Source organism: Schistocerca gregaria, chromosome 7 (assembly GCF_023897955.1).
Source record: "Schistocerca gregaria isolate iqSchGreg1 chromosome 7, iqSchGreg1.2, whole genome shotgun sequence".
NCBI classification, from domain to species: domain Eukaryota; kingdom Metazoa; phylum Arthropoda; class Insecta; order Orthoptera; family Acrididae; genus Schistocerca; species Schistocerca gregaria.
Window position 1 is genome coordinate 389,250,227 of NC_064926.1, and position 17,770 is coordinate 389,267,996.

A 17,770-nucleotide genomic window follows, 5' to 3' on the forward strand; every position below is an offset into this window, starting at 1 on the left:
CCACCTTCACAATTCTCTATTATTACAATATCGTATAGCGCACGGAAAATATGAACACCTATATCTTTCCGTACGGGCTCTGATTTCCCTTATTTTATCGTGGTGATCGTTCCTCCCTATGTAGGTCGGTGTCAACAAAATATTTTGGCATTCGGAGGAGAACGTTGGTGGTTGGAATTTTGTGAGAAGATTCCGTCGCAACGAAAAACGCCTTTCTTTTAATAATTTCCGGCCCAAATCCTGTGTCATTTCTGTGACACTCTCTCCCATATTCGCGACAATACAAACGTGCTGCTTTTCTGTGAACTTTTTCGATGTAGTCCGTCAGTCCTATCTGGTAATGATCCCACAGCGCGCAGCAGTATTCTAAAAGAGGACGGACAAACGTAGTGTAGGCAGTCTCCTTAGTAGGTCTGTACATTTTTTAAGCGCCCTACCAATAAAACGAAGTCTTCGGATAGTCTCCCCACAACATTTTCTATGTGTTCCTTCCAATTTAAGTTGTTCGTAATTTTAATTCCTGGGTATTTAGTAGAATTTAAGGCCTTTAGATTTGGCAGTTTTAGCGTGTAACCGAAGTTTAACGAGATCCTTTTAGCACTCCCGTGGATTACATCACACTTTTCGTTATTTAGGGTCAACTGCCACTTTTCGCACCATTCAGATATCTTTTCTAAATCGTTTTGCGGTTTGTTTTGGTCTTCTGATGACTTTATTAATCGATAAACGACAGCGTCATGTGCAAACAACAGAAGACGGCTGCTCAGAGAGTCTCCAAAATCGTTGATATAGATAAAGAACAGTAAAGGGCCTATAACACCACCTTGGGGAACGACAGAAATAACTTCTGTCGTAATCGATGACTTTCCCTCAATGACTACGAACTGTGACCTCTCTGACAGGAAATTACAAAGCCAGTCACATAACTGAGACGATATTCCATAAGCACGCAATTTCATTACGAGGCGCTTGTGTGGTACAGTGTCAAAAGCCTTCCGGAAATCCAGAAATACGGAATGGATCTGAAATACCTTGTCATTAGCACTCAACACTTCATGTGAATAAAGAGCTAGTTGTGTTTCACAGGAACGATGTTTTCTAAACCCATGTTGACTATATGTCAATAGATCGTTTTCTTCGAGGTAAGTCATGATGTTCGAACACAATATATGTTCTAAAATCCTGCTTGATATCAACGTTAAGAATATGGGCCTGTAATTTAGCGGATTACTCGTACTTAGCTGCTTGGGACGTTGAAACTATTCAATAGCTGAACTTGCAGGTTTGTGACCGGAGTCCAACACAGATTCTTCGCTTCTCGCTAACGGTCGCCTTGACCGTCTCGACCATCCCGACACATTTCCTGTCCGACCCAAATTCCCAAATGCTGCTCCCCACTGACGTGATCCCGCCCATAAGCGCAGTTGCTCGCAGCCTCTCTGTACTCCCGGAAGGAGAACAACGATGGTATGCATACGCAGTGAAATAGTCGTATACCTGTCGAGGCGTATCTACACAATTATACATGTGAATTATACGTGTGATGTTTGTTATCTGGGACACGTCTGAAAGAATAGATACCACACATGTAATTCTCCAGCCATCTTTATTAGACATTTTTTTCTTGTCGGCGCATTAGAAGATGTCTTCAGTCTTTATTCGATCACTCCTTTTGTTCTTCAACAGTCTTCACAAGTAACACGACTAATTAGTTCCTTACATCTTTCGTGAATCATATTCGCGGCAGCACTTTTTATGTACCCTTATGGCCATTAAAATTGCTACACCAGAAAGATGACGTGCTGCAGACGCGAAATTTAACCGACAGGAAGAAGATGCTGTGATATGCAAATGATTAGCTTTTCGGAGCATTCACACAAGGTTGGCGCCGGTGGCGACGCCTACAACGTGCTCACACGAGGAAAGTTTCCATACGATTTCTCATACAGAAACAGCAGTTGACCGGCGCTGCCTGGCGAAACGTTGTTATGTTGCCAAGTGTAAGGAGGAGATATGCATACCATCACGTTTCATAAAGGTCGGATTGTAGCCTATCGCGATTGCGGTTTATCGTATCGCGACATTGCTGCTCGCGTTGATCGAGATCCAATGACTGTTAGCAAAATGTGCAATCGGTGGGTTCAGGGAGGGTAAACGGAACGCCGTGCTGGATCCCAACAGCCTCGTATCACTAGCAGTCCAGATGACAGGCATCTTACCCGCATGGCTGTAACGGATTGTGCAGCCACGTCTCGATCCCTGAGTCAACAGATGGGGACGCTTGCAAGATAACAACCATCTGCACGAACAGTTCGACGACGTTTGCAGCAGCATGGACTATCAGCTCGGAGACCATGGCTGCAGTTACCCTTGACGCTGCATCACATACAGGAGCGTCTGCGATGGTATACTCAAAGACGAACCTGGGTGCACGATAGGCAAAACGTAATTTTTTCGTATGAATCCAGGTTCTGTTTACAGCATCATGATGGTCGCATCCGTGTTTGGTGACATCGCGGTGAACGCACATTGGAAGCGTGTATTCGTCATCGCCATACTGGCGTATCACTCGGCGTGATGGTACAGGGTGCCATTGGTTACACGTCTCGGTCACCTCTTGTTCACATTGACGGCTCTTTGAACAGTGGATGTTACATTTCAGGTGTGTTACGACCTGTGGCTCTAACCTTCATTCGATCCCTTCGAAACCCTAAATTTCAGTAGGATTTCTACACCCTACATTTCAGCAGGATAATGCACGACCGCATGTTGCAGGTCCTGTACGGGCCTTTCTGGATACAGAAAATGTTCGACTGCTGCCCTGGCCAGCACATTCTCCAGATCTCTCACCAATTGAAGACGGTTGGTCAATAGTGGCCGAGCAACTGGCTCCTCACAATAAGCCAGTCACTACTCCTGATGAACTGTGATATCGTGTTGAAGCTGCATGGGCAGCTATACCTGTACATGCCATCCAAGCTCTGTTTGACTCAATGCCGAGGCGTATCAAGGCCGTTATTACGGCCAGAGGTGGTTGTTCTGGGTACTGATTTCTCAGTATCTATGCACCCAAATTGCGGGAAAATGTAATCACATGTCAGTTCTAGTATAATATATTTGTCCAATGAACACCCGATTATCATGTTTAACTTCTGCATTTCTTCTTGGTGTAGCAATTTTAATGGCCAGTAGTGTATGAAGTACAACAACTCAGTAGGCTTACAAGTACGACACCTATTTTTTTGTGGAAATATGGTTACATGCTGGTCATTTACATAAGGGGATTTTTTAAAATCGTAATACGGTGGCTGGAATTTCATTTTCAGCTCGGAGAAAATAGATATGTGTTTCAAAGTTGTACTGGCCTTTAAAGTAGTCACCAGAATTGTGTACAACCCCTTCAAAAGAGATGTGGAAGACGTAGGATACTCTTAGCAGTGCCAGTGGTGTTCACAGTTCGAGCGGCGCAGAACAGTCTAACAAATCAGTAAGAGCTTGCACTGTACGTGCTTGAGCATTGTCCTGCAAAATATTGGTCAGGTCCTGCAGAAAGCGTCATCACCTCTGTCTCTATGCTGTTTATTTTTGGAACACAACCCACGACCAGCTTAGAGACAGAGGTGATGACACTTTCTGCAGGACTTGACCATCATTTTGCAGGACTATGCTAAAGTACGTACAGTGCAAGCTGTTACTGATTTGTTTGACTGATGGGGCTGCTAAGTGCTATACCACCTACTGCACTCCCCTGACTTAAGCCCTCGTGAGTTCAACTCTATTTCTAAACTGAAGGAAACACTCCACGGCATCCGCTTCAGAACTGCTACAAATTCGGCGGTCAATAGAACGCGCCGCTCTAACTGTCAATACAACTGGCACTGCTAAGAGTATCCTACGACTTCCACATACCTGGCAACGGGTTGTACACAATGCTGGTGACTTCTCTGAAGGTCAGTAAAACTTTGAAACACGTATCTATTTTGCACGAGCTGTAAATAAACAGTTGCCATTATTGATGTCCTAACCCTCGTATATTAGATTGGTGCAAAAGTTCGCAGTGTTTTTGTTATGCATGTTGGTATTCCGGTTGCTATGTGTTTATTTATCGATTGTAATTTTTATTTGTAGTGAACTGTTGTGGTTCATGGAGTGGGTTCCTGTAGTCATGTCCTAGTTCATGAACCACGGGCAACGTATGAGTGGCCAAGTAAGTGGTCCCGACAGTCGGGATACCAGTTACTTTGGAATGAGGCTGGGCATCTCCGGCATATTCTGAGTCGTGCTCATACGGCAAAGACTACCAAATCCACCGGTTAGTCCCTCAACCGTTAGGAGTAAAACCCAATGGAACTTGGGGCAAGTAAGGCTAGCAACGTGCTTCCCCGGTACTTTAAATATGATGCTGGCAACAAACAGAGCAATATGCCTCGGACCTTTGGAGGTGACGGAGTCCCACCTCTAACTGACAAACAAGGGACTCCTAAGATACGACTTGGCAAACAAATGGTAATGAGATGGGGAGCTATTAATATCAATGGGGGCTACTCTGGGAAGAAGGTAGAGCTGGCAGAGGCTGCAAGTAAGATGGGGCTGGACGTTTCAGCTGTTAGTGACATTCGGATAAGGGGTGAGAAAGAAAAGGAAGTGGGAGAATACAAGGTCTACCTGTCAGGAGTCAAAGCAGGAATAGCACAATGGGGTGTAGGGCTTTACATCAGGAAAGAAATGGAACCCAGCGTAGTTGCAATAAGGCATGTAAACGAATGACTGATGTGGATAGATTTGACAGTGTCTAGCAAGAAAATTAGGATTGTGTCAGTATATTCGCATTGTGAAGGGACAGATGAAAATAAGATGGATAGTTCTTATGAGGCACTCAGTGATGTAGTTGTTAGAGTAAAGGACAAGGACAGTGTTTTGCTCATGGGTAATTTTAACGCCAGGATTAGAAATCGAACAGAAGGGTATGAAAAGGTTATGGGTAAATTTGGAGAGAATATGGAGGCTAACAGAAACGGGAAATAACTCTTGGATTTCTGTGCCAGTATGGGCTTAGTAATCACAAACTCCCTTTTTAAACATAAGAACATTCACCGGTATACTTGGGAAGGCAGGGGAACCAGATCTGTCATTGACTATATAATAACAGATCAGAAATTCAGGAAGGCTGTGAGGGACACACGTGTATTCAGGGGATTATATGATGACACTGATCATTATTTAATTTGCAGTGAAATTGGGATTGTGAGGCCGAAAGTGCAGGAGGTCAGGTCCATATGTAGGAGGATAAGAGTGGAGAAACTCCAGGATAAGGAAATCAGGCACAAGTACATAACAGCGATCTCAGAAAGGTACCAGTTACTTGAATGTAGTCAATTACAGTCATTGGAAAAGGAATGGACAAGGTACAGGGACACAGTACTAGAAGTGGCTAAAGAATGTCTTGGAACAGTAGTGTGTAAAAGTAGGATGAAGCAAACAACTTGGTGGAATGACACAGTCAAGGCAGCCTGTAAAAGGAAAAAGAAGGCGTATCAAAAATGGCTACATACTAGAACTTAGGTAGACAGAGAAAGTTATGTTGAAGAAAGAAACAAAGCCAAACAGATAATTGCAGCACCCAAGAAGAAATCTTGGGAAGACTTTGGAAACAGGTTGGAGACTATGGGTCAAGCTGCTGGAAAACCATTCTGGAGTGTAATTAACAGTCTTCGAAAGGGAGGTAAGAAGGAAATGACAAGTATTTTGGACAGATCAGGAAAACTGTTGGTGAATCCTGTGGATGCCTTGGGCAGATGGAGGGAATATTTTGAAGAGTTGCTCAATGTAGGTGAAAATACGATCAGTAATGTTTCAGATTTCGAGGTAGAATGGGATAGGAATGATGATGGAAATAGGATCACATTTGAGGAAGTGGAGAAAATGGTCAATAGATTGCAGTGCAATAAAGCAGCTGGGGTGGATGAAATTAAGTCGGAACTCATCAAATACAGTGGAATGTCAGGTCTTAAATGGCTACACAGGATAATTGAAATGGCGTGGGAGTCGAGACAGGTTCCATCAGACTGGACAAAAGCAGTAATCACACCAATCTTTAAACATGGAAACAGGAAAGATTGTAACAACTATAGAGGTATCTCTTTAATCAGCGTTGTGTGTAAAATCTTTTCAGGTATTGTTGAAAGAAAAGTGCGAGTATTAGTTGAGGACGAATTGGATGAAAATCAGTGTGGGTTTAGGCCTCTTAGAGGTTGTCAGGACCAGATCTTTAGCTTACGGCAAATAATGGAGAAGTGTTATGAGTGGAACAGGGAATTGTATCTACGCTTTATAGATCTAGAAAAGGCATATGACCGGGTTTCTAGGAGAAAGTTATTGTCTGTTCTACGAGATTATGGAATAGGAGGCAAACTATTGCAAGCAATGAAAGCTCTTTGCATGGATAGTAAGGCAGCAGTTAGAGTTGACGGTAAATTGAGTTCATGGTTCAGAGTAGTTTCAGGGGTAAGACAAGGCTGCAACCTGTCTCCACTGTTGTTCATGTTATTTATGGATCATATGTTGAAAACAATAGACTGGATGGGTGAGATTAAGATATGTGAACACGAAATAAGCAGTCTTGCATATGCGGATGACTTAGTTGTGATGGCAGATTCGATTGAAAGTTTGCAAAGTAATGTTTCAGAGCTAGATCAGAACTGTAAGGACTATGGTATGAAGATTAGCATCTCCACAACGAAAGTAATGTCAGTGGGAAGGAAATATAAACGGATTGAGTGCCAAATAGGAGGAACAAAGTTAGAATAGGTGGACGGTTTCAAGTACTTAGGATGCATATTCTCACACGATGGCAGCATAGTGAAAGAACTGGAAGCGAGGTGTAGCAAAGCTAATGCAGTGAGCGCTCAGCTACGATCTACTCTCTTCTGCAAGAAGGAAGTCAGTACCAAGACTAAGTTATCTGTGCACCGTTCAATCTTTCGACCAACTTTGTTGTATGGGAGAGAAAGCTTGGTGGATTCAGGTCACTTTATCAACAAGGTTGAGGTTACGGATATGAAAGTAGCTAGGATGATTGCAGGTACTAGTAGATGGGAACAAAGGCAGGAGGGTGTCCACAACGAGGAAATCAAAGAAAAACTGAGAATGAACTCTATAGATGTAGCAGTCAGGGCGAACAGGCTTAGATGGTGCCGGCCGCGGTGGTCTAGCAGTTCTAGGCGCGCAGTCCGGAACCGTGCGACTGCTACGGTCGCAGGTTCGAATCCTGCCTCGGGCATGGATGTGTGTGATGTCCTTAGGTTAGTTAGGTTTAAGTAGTTCTAAGTTCTAGGGGACTGATGACCAGAGTAGTTAAGTCCCATAGTGCTCAGAGCCATTTTCTTTTGCTTAGATGGTGGGGTCATGTTACACGCATGGGAGAAGCAAGGTTACCCAAGAGACTCATGGGTTCAGCAGTAGAGGGTAGGAGGAGTCGGGGCAGACCAAGGAGAAGGTACCTAGATTCGGTTAAGAATAATTTTGAAGTAATACACTCCTGGAAATGGAAAAAAGAACACATTGACACCGGTGTGTCAGACCCACCATACTTGCTCCGGACACTGCGAGAGGGCTGTACAAGCAATGATCACACGCACGGCACAGCGGACACACCAGGAACCGCGGTGTTGGCCGTCGATGGCGCTAGCTGCGCAGCATTTGTGCACCGCCGCCGTCAGTGTCAGCCCGTTTGCGTGGAATACGGAACTCCATCGCAGTCTTTAACACTGGTAGCATGCCGCGACAGTGTGGACGTGAACCGTATGTGCAGTTGACGGACTTTGAGCGAGGGTGTTTATTGGGCATGCGGGAGGCCGGGTGGACGTACCGCCGAATTGCTCAACACGTGGGGCGTGAGGTCTCCACAGTACACCGATGTTGTCGCCAGTGGTCGGCGGAAGGTGCACGTGCCCGTCGACCTGGGACCGGACCGCAGCGACGCACGGATGCACGCCAAGACCGTAGGATCCTACGCAGTGCCGTAGGGGACCGCACCGCCACTTCCCAGCAAATTAGGGACACTGTTGCTCCTGGGGTATCGGCAAGGACCATTCGCAACCGTCTCCATGAAACTGGGCTACGGTCCCGCACACCGTTAGGCCGTCTTCCGCTCACGCCCCAACATCGTGCAGCCCGCCTCCAGTGGTGTCGCGACAGGCGTGAATGGAGGGACGAATGGAGACGTGTCGTCTTCAGCGATGAGAGTCGCTTCTGCCTTGGTGCCAATGATGGTCGTATGCGTGTTTGGCGCCGTGCAGGTGAGCGCCACAATCAGGACTGTATACGACCGAGGCACACAGGGCCAACACCCGGCATCATGGTGTGGGGAGCGATCTCCTACACTGGCCGTACACCTCTGGTGATCGTCGAGGGGACACTGAATAGTGCACGGTACATCCAAACCGTCATCGAACCCATCGTTCTACCATTCCTAGACCGGCAAGGGAACTTGTTCTTCCAACAATGCAATGCACGTCCGCATGTATCCCGTGCCACCCAACGTGCTCTAGAAGGTGTAAGTCAACTACCCTGGCAAGCAAGATCACCGGATCTGTCCCCCATTGAGCATGTTTGGGACTGGATGAAGCGTCGTCTCACGCGGTGTGCACGTCCAGCACGAACGCTGGTCCAACTGAGGCGCCAGGTGGAAATGGCATGGCAAGCCGTTCCACAGGACTACATCCAGCATCTCTACGATCGTCTCCATGGGAGAATAGCAGCCTGCATTGCTGCGAAAGGTGGATATACACTGTACTAGTGCCGTCATTGTGCATGCTCTGTTGCCTGTGTCTATGTGCCTGTGGTTCTGTCAGTGTGATCATGTGATGTATCTGACCCCAGGAATGTGTCAATAAAGTTTCCCCTTCCTGGGACAATGAATTCACGGTGTTCTTATTTCAATTTCCAGGAGTGTAGGTTTAACATCAGAAGAGGCACCAATGTTAACACTGAATAGGGGATCGTGGAGGAATTTTATAAGGAGGCTATGCTCCAGACTGAACGCTGAAAGGCATTATCAGTCTTTAATGATGATGATGATGATGATGATGATGATGATGATGATGTTAACTGTTGCTGTCTGTGTTTACATATTGTCATTTGGAGATAGTGACCGGAACTGTGGGGGCTAGAAAATGGAGAAATCTGAACATTTCCGACATAGTCTTCTGTTTGAGTTTATTAGAGGGGTGACAGCAGGTGAGACAGCCAGATACATTTGTGCCGCGTATGGGGATAATGCCACTGGATAGAGCATGGCAAGAAAATGGTTTATCGTCTTAAGGAGGAACGTTTCGACATTTGTGTCCCTGTACATTCAGGAAAAGCTTCGGGGCTTGATGAAAATCGTTTTATGTTCAAAAAATGTTCAAATGTGTGCGAAATCTTATGGGACTTAACTGCTAAGGTCATCAGTCTATAATCTTACACACTATTTAACCTAAATTATCCTAAGGACAAACACACACATCCATGCCCGAGGGAGGACTCGAACCTCCGCCAGGACCAGCCGCACAGTCCATGACTGCAGCGCCTTAGACCGCTCGGGATCGTTTCATGCGTTAATCCACAATAATCGATGTCATTGTATTCGAAAACTGGCAACTATGAAGAACTGTGATCATTCCACCATCGTGCGACGTTTACATGCAATGAGGAATGTACAAGATAACGGTACTGGATGATCCCTGCTAAAATCACAAAAAATCAGCGGGTCGCCAAATGTGCATCTCTGCTTGCTTGTCATCAGTTAGCTCGTGAATAATACCGACAATTCCTATCGTGCATCGTTACTGGTGACGAGAAACGGTGTCTTTACGTTAACGTAAGGAAAAGAAAGGAATGGCTGAGCCCAAACAAAGCAGCCACTTCCTCTACAAAGACCTACTCGCGATCACAAAAGATAATGTGATGCAGCTGGTGGAACAGCGGCGGTGTAGTGTACTACGAGTTGCTTCCCCGAGGTGTAACCATCACTGTTGACGGTTATTGTCAACAGTTGAGACGTCTTGCAGAGGCAATCCAAGAACAACGACCAGGAAGACTGCGTGATGGTTCGTATGGCTCTAAGCACTATGGGACTAGCCATCTGAGGTCATCAGTCCCCTAGACATGAACTACTTAAACCTAACTAACCTAAGGACATCACACACATCCATGCCCGAGGCAGGATTCGTACCTGCGACCGTAGCAGCAGCGCGGTTCCGGACTGAAGCGCCTGCCTGAAGCGTCCACAGCGGCTGGCTGAAGACTGCGTGATGTGATGCTCTTCCAAGATAACGCCCGCTGGTATTCTGCTAGACTGACGGAAAAAAACTATACTGGAGTTGGGTTGGGAAATCATTTTGCAGTCACCTTATTCATCAGTTCTTGCGCCCTAAGATTTTCATCCTTTTCGCTCGCTACCGAACAGCCTTTAAAGAACTTGCTACCTGGATGAAAATTCGCTCTGAACATGGCTTGCCGAGTTCTTTGCCTCAAAACCATGTGATTTTTAGAGCCGCTGAATGAAAAGTTGCCTCAGCGCTGGGAGACTGTTGTAAATAGTGAAAGAGAATTTGTTATTGATAACTAATGTCTTTCTGTGTATTTGTTGTTTTTATTAAACTTATAGAAAAACGCTACAAACTGAAGCACTTGCCCAATACAGCAAAAATTTTATAAACTTAACCCACCACGTACATACTGTGTACTTTGAAATTTGTCTATAGAGTACACAGAGTTGTCAAGCCAATGTGAGCTCAGTTTGTTTTTATAATTTCTGCTATCTGCCGGCACATTTAATTCAGGAAGTAGATAAAGATATATTTTTCTGACTGCTTACGTCGCCACTTTCTGTGCAGGCTTAAGGTTGAGTTGTGTATAGAGCAATCTATTTTTGTTCCTAATGTTGTATTTATGATTGCTACAATTCTGTTCAAACTGTGGTCTATTTTTCACAATAAACTTCATAAGAGAATGAAATTATTGCGAGGCTGTTGTTAGTATGCCTATTTTTTAAACAGTTGTTTTAAACAGGATACACACCAGGTGTTACTCTTACAGCCTGTTTTTTTGCAATAGATTCTTTGTGTCCGTTAATGAAATTGTAAAAAAAAAAAAATTGAATGTGAAGTCGAGGAATCAAAGTATGCAAAGAAAGTTAGGTTTCTAATACTTTGATCACCAAAATCAGTGACTACACTTAGAGTAAATGTTGCTGCTCTCAAGAAGTTCATGAACTTAGGAAATACGTTTTCCGTAATTCACGGAAAACTTCTGCATCGACTCAGCTGATCAGTAGAAATAATTTTTGCTGTTTTAGTGTTAGCTTTTTACGTGGAAGAATAAAACAATCAAAACAAAATAAATAATTAATTGACACATTAAATTTGGATATCACAAAAAATGTTGAGAAATCTACATCTACAACTACATGATTATTCTGCGATTCAAAATTAAGTGCCTGGCAGAGGGTTCCTCGAACCACCCTCAATATATTTCTCTACAATTCCATTCTCGAATGGCGCGCAGGAGAAATGAGCACTTAAATCTATTTATCCACATATTTTATCATGATGATCATTTTGCCCTATGTAAGTTGGCGCCGACAGAATATTTTCACAATAAGAAGAGAAAGTTGGTTATTGAAATTTCAGAAGAAGTTCCTGCCGCAACGACAAACGCCTTTGTTTTAATGATTACCACCGCAATTCACGTATAATGTACGTGGCACTCTTTCTCCTATTTCGCTATAATACAAAACCAGATGTCCTTAATTGAACTTTTTCGATGTCCACCGTCGGTCCTATCTGATGCAGATCCCCAAACCGCAGAGCAGTACTCCAGAGAGAGCGGACATGCGTGGTGTATATAGTTTCTTCAGTAGACCTGTTGCAATTTCTAAAAGTTCTGCCTATAAATCGCAGTCTTTGCTTTGCTTCACCCACAACATTATCTTTGTGATCGTTCCACTTGTAATTGTAATCCCTAAGTAATTTACAGCCTTTAGATTTGTGTGATTGATTGTGTATCGAAATTTGGCGGATCTCTTTTAGTACTCATGCGAATGAGACTTCACACTTTCTATTGTTTAGAGTAAACTGCTCCTTTTCGTAACATACAGATATCTTGTATAAATCATTTTGCAATTGGTTTTGTTCATCTGATAATTTTACATCATCTCCAGACAATCTAAGACGGCTGTGCAGATTGTTATATGTGTCGTTCATGTATATCAGGAACACCAGAGTTCCTACAACACTTCCTTGGTGAACGCCCGAAGTTACTTCGGTTTTACTCAATGACTTTTCGTCAGTTATTACAAACTGTCACCTTTCTAACAGGAAATCACGAAGCCATTCACATAACTGAGATGACACACCATAGGCAAGCAATTTGAGTGAAAGACGCTTGTCAGGAACTGTGCCAAAACCCTTCTGGAAATCTAAAAATATGGGATCAGTCTGACGTCCCCTGTACTTACTCATTGCTTAGTGAAAATAAAGAGGTAATTGTGTTTCATAAGAACGATATTTTCTGAACCCGTGTTGATTATTTTTCAGTAATTCGTTTTCTTCGAGGTAAATCGTAATATTTGCGCAGTATATGTTTCCAAATCCTACTGCAAATTGACGTGATGTTCTTGTTGTTGTGGACTACAGTCCGAAGATTGCGTTGATGCAGCTGTCCATGCTACTTTATCCTTTGCAAGCCTCTTCCGCTCCGAGTAACTACTGCACTCTACATCCTCCTTCTAGTTAGCTTGTGCCACAAATTTCTTTTCTCCCCAGTTCTATTCAGTACCTGCTCATTAGTTACGTGATTACCTATCTAATCTTAAGCATTCATCTGTAGTGCCACATTTGAAAAGCTTCTATTCTCTTCTTGCCTAACCATTTATCATCCATGTTTCCATCCAAACAAATAATTTTAGAAAAGAGTTCCTGACATTTAAATTTATACTCGATGTTAACAAATTTCTCTTCTTCAGAAACTCTTTTCTTGCCATTGCCAGCCTACATTTTATATCCTTTCTACTCCGACCATCATTAGTTTTTTGCTAGCCAAGTAACAAAATTCATCTACTACTTTAAGTATCTCATTTCCTAATATAATTCCTAGTGTAATTCCCTGAAAGGAGCCGGACTGGTATATAATCTGAACCAGTGGTATTGTCTTCATTGTTTTAAGCTGCTTCGCTACACAGAGAATATCTCCTTCTAAGTTACTCATGTTGGCATTTCTTCTTGATTCGAATTCGAGAATATTTACTTCGTCTTTTTCTGTGGAGGAATTTTGAAAAATCTTGTTTAGTAACTCTACTATAGTGGTACGATTATCACTAACAGCATAATTGCTATCGCTCATTGAAGGTATTGATTGCGTCTAACCGATGGTGTACTGTACATATCACCATAGTCTCTTTGGGTTTCTGCCAGATTTCGAGAGAGAGTTTTGGAAACTATTAAAAGCACCTGGACTTGAAGGACGCGCTAAATTTTGAGGCTTCTGTAAGACTTCGCCAATCTTGGGAATTTCCATTTCTTTTAAATTTGGCATGCTTTTTTCGTTGCTCCTGCAATAGTGTTCTGACCCGTTTTGTGTACCATGGAGGATCAGCACCAACTCTTATTCATGTATCTGGTATTTATCTCTCAATTGCCGTCGATACTATTTCTTTGGATTCAAACCACAGTTGATCTACACTTGCATAGTAAGGGCGGAAGGAATGGAAACTCTCTCTTAGAAAGAAGTCCAACGAATTTTATCTGTTTTTTAAATAGATGTAGTTTGCGTTTAGTTTTGGTCTGTTTGGATGTTACGGTATTCAGTATCACTACAGCTTCCTTGTGATTACAGAATGGTCCGGGTTGCACTTGCCACGACGGTGCCTGCTTCTGTTTTTGATTCTAAAGTGAAGCCATACAGGGTAGTCGATTTTCCTTGGCATACTGCTGTTATGACGATTAAAAGTTTTTAGCCGGCGGACCGTCTTCTACATAGCGTGTCATAGTGGGTGTCCACCTCTGTATGGTGACGTTTGGTTTCATCGGAGAGTTCTCCACCATATCTTATTATTTTTAGGACCTATGCGTATCTGCGTATAGTCTGTTCCGTGGGACTGACTGTGAGTGCTGGGAATTCACATAATTTGTTATGAATGTTATGACTTGAATCCAATTTACACTTGAAGATGCAGCTGTAAATGCTGTGAAACAGATAATGCCTAAGAATGAAAGGATTTTACAGGTGAAGCGGTTTTATTTCTCAACGTGATTTATCGTGGCTGTGGTTGCCCAGATTATAAAGTTTTTATCACTAAAACGCAAGGAATCTCTTCATCTTTTTGCACCGTGTTCTTCAGTGTCACTATATCGGTCAGTTACGTCGTTTTAACTTTTTTCTTAGTTCTCAAATGGTAAATAAAAAATTTTGGAATGGCATTTCAAGAGACTGAAATTTTTTCTGATATTTTATTAAGTCGGTGTTTTTCATGGTAAGGCGTACTGCGATATCGAACGTACTCTCCCCTGTCCTTCTCGACACTGAATCTACCTTCTATCACGGCAGACGGGACGGTCACCGTAAGCAGACTTCAACTCCAACGTTTTCGCAGTGTTTTTACATACGGAAACACAAATTAAAAGTTTCTTATGCCAGTTGCGGCAGGCGACTTTACTGGTGCCTAGTAAAAACTTATATCAGAATTCCACAAACTGTGAGACATCTGTATCGAGTCATCTGTACACATGCAATCAATCTCGATATACCTAGAAACACTGCAGTTATGCACGGTAGGTCCGTACACAGATTTTAAGTCTGTATCTAGGACTATGATGATGGAATATTTGCTTCGTCTGTTTCATGCAGATTATCTCATGAGGCAACAGACCGGAAATTGATTGGAGAGTACAAACTGCATCTTTAATAGTAATGTAAGAGACAGTACTATGCGGAAATCGTCCAATCTGGAGTCTTCTGAGGCCATCGATACTATTGTAACCAATGCTATAGTAGACAGGTCAATGGGAGAAGCAGGAGCATCCCTGAAAAAATGAAAAACAGAAACTGTACAGCCAAATATAGGCACAAGAAAACTAATTGCGAAGAAATTATGGTAATAGAAGGAATAAGTCACCTGATCGTTGAAACAAGGAAGTACAAATATGTTCAGAAAGAGAAAGGAGTACAGCAGTATGTGAGGAATGAAATCAGTGGTAAGTGCGAGGAAGCTACAGCGAAAAGGTTGCACAGGAAGTGAAGAAAACTGAAAGGAAATTACGTCGAGAAGACATTTTCAACTTGTAGAAAACTCAAAATATCTTTCTGTGAAATTAGAAGCAAAGGCGTCATTCCAAATGCTTCCACTGCTAATCACAGATGAGAGACTAGATGGATGAAAAAGTATACTGACGGCCTCTACGAGAGGTAAGAACTGTCAGCTTACACTATAGAAGAAGAAATGTCGATTGGGAAGACGTAAGAGACCCATTATTAGAACATGACAGAGCTGAGGATAACTAGAGATAAAATAAGGCAGAAGGGGCAGATAATGATGTTTTGAAATTTCTAAAATCATTAGTAGAAGTGGCAATCAAACGATTTTTCGTGTCAGTATGGGATTAAAATAAGGGGTTAAAGTATATCAATGGTAAGACTTGTTGATGGCATTGCTATGCTGAGTGAATATGACACGTTGAATGGCATAAACAATCTAAACACTACGGAGTATGAAATGAGACTAAACCAAAGAAAGACGCAAGCAATGAGGAATAGCAGAAATAAAATTAGCGATAAATTTAACATCAAAATTGGAGATCACTTAGTAGAAGTAGTTAAGGAATTCTACTACCCTGGAAGCAAAATTACACACGACGGACAAAGCAAGGCGGGTTTAAGAAGCAGACTAGCAAAGGCAAAGAGAGCATTCCTGGCCAAGAGAAGTCAACTATTATTAAACATAGGAATTTCTGATAATGTGCGTTACGAGCACAGATTCGTAAGCAAGCCTGAATAATCGACTGTAAGAAAACGAGAGAATAAAGGAATGGAGGTGTTAGAGATGCGGTTTTACAGAAGGATGTTTGAAGTCATGTGGACTGATGAGGTAAGAACTGAGGACTTTCGGCAAGGAATCGATAAGGATACTAGAAGAGGGTACCGGACGTATGTCAAGACATAAAGACTTACAATGTATTGCATGGAGCCGTCGAGCACAAAAACTAAAGGGAATAACAGAGACTGGAACACATTTAACAAAGAATGGAGGGCGTAGGGTGCAAATGTTACTCTGTTTAATAGCTTGGCGCAGAAGGCGCGGTGCACCATATCAACTGCCAAGCTTAAATCGTTCTTTTTTGCACCGGATATATTAGACAAATTCCACTTTTTTAGCTGGTTTTCGACCTTTACTCTTCCTGCAATGACTGAATGATTAACGATAAACAGAAATGACTCATATGTGACAAAACAGGTAATTAACGCGATTACTTTGCTCTTTTAATGTTGGACGACGACTGGTTAACGGAAAATGACAAACAGAATGACTAAAATGATGACTGTACTTCACGAATAACTATTGACAGCGCTTACACGTTGAACAATCACTGCAGACTGTTATTCCGTAGCGCGTAGAGATGTGCGTAGTACTGGAGCTACAAAATGGTGAAACTGTCAGTAATTACATCTTCGCTAATAATATGAAAAACAGAAATAATTGCTAATATATATCAGACGATGAAGTAATTCGGTTCAGCTACAAATCGTATAATTAAAAAATGTCAAAAACGGTAGGTAATATTACGTGAGAGGGAAGTTTCGACGTGCACTGGAAAATTCAAAGCTCGCCAGCAACTTTCTGGAGAGCTACATTTTTTAATTGGATCATTTCATTAAGTAACACGTTATTTCAGCAGACGTATATATTTCGCAAAAAGGAAAACTGGAACAACAAAACTGCAGCATTGTAATTCTGGAAGAATTATATTTTAAGAGTCAAATATTATGGAACCAATAATTCCGAACAGGAATAATTTTTGAAGTGTCAAACCTTAGGAAAAAGAAGAAATTGACCAAGTACGACAAGGATACGCGCTCTCTTGGTTCTGTACAAACTTAATTATATATACAGACAGTTAATCCATTCTGGGAACGGAGGATCTCGACAATTTATGCCTATTATCAGGAATTCGAAGACTTCCGAGCAGATTTTAAGTTTGAAGTCTGAAAAAAATGACGAAAGAAATGATTTTCATGTGATATAATTACAAATTGAATATTTTCTGTTTTTTTTCATTTACTTGTAGTGTGAAACCTTGCTTCTCGCCAATTTTCATGATTCTAGATCTACGAGATGTATACGCTATAGGTTGTTTTGAGAGAGTTTGCGAATATCAAAATATGTGACATATACAACCATATCTTTTGATTGCATTAACTTAGAAGTTTATCGTTTCTCCACTGCCAGGGTACAATATACCTCCGGTAACATAAATTTCAATTTGATACGAACAACCGTTCCATAGAAAACAGGGAGTCTTAACAGACTGACAGACACTCGGGCAACAGATGACAAAAATATTTTTTCGTGTGTTATAATTACAAATTAACAAGTTTCGGATTTTTTTCCCTACCGTCAAACCTTGATTCTTACCAAATTTCATTATGCTAGGTGAACGAAAAGTACGCTATAGGTTTTGATGAGTGAGTTTGCGAGCATAAAAATACGTCACAAATGGTTCAAATGGCTCTG

The 17,770-nt window shown here is 42.3% G+C and overlaps 1 protein-coding gene across 1 annotated transcript in view; it reads left to right on the forward strand.

The window, feature by feature from the left end:
• The window catches only part of LOC126281185 (myrosinase 1-like), a 225,146-nt gene that overhangs the window by 123,583 nt on the left and 83,793 nt on the right, over positions 1-17,770 (forward strand). The window lies entirely within an intron of this gene.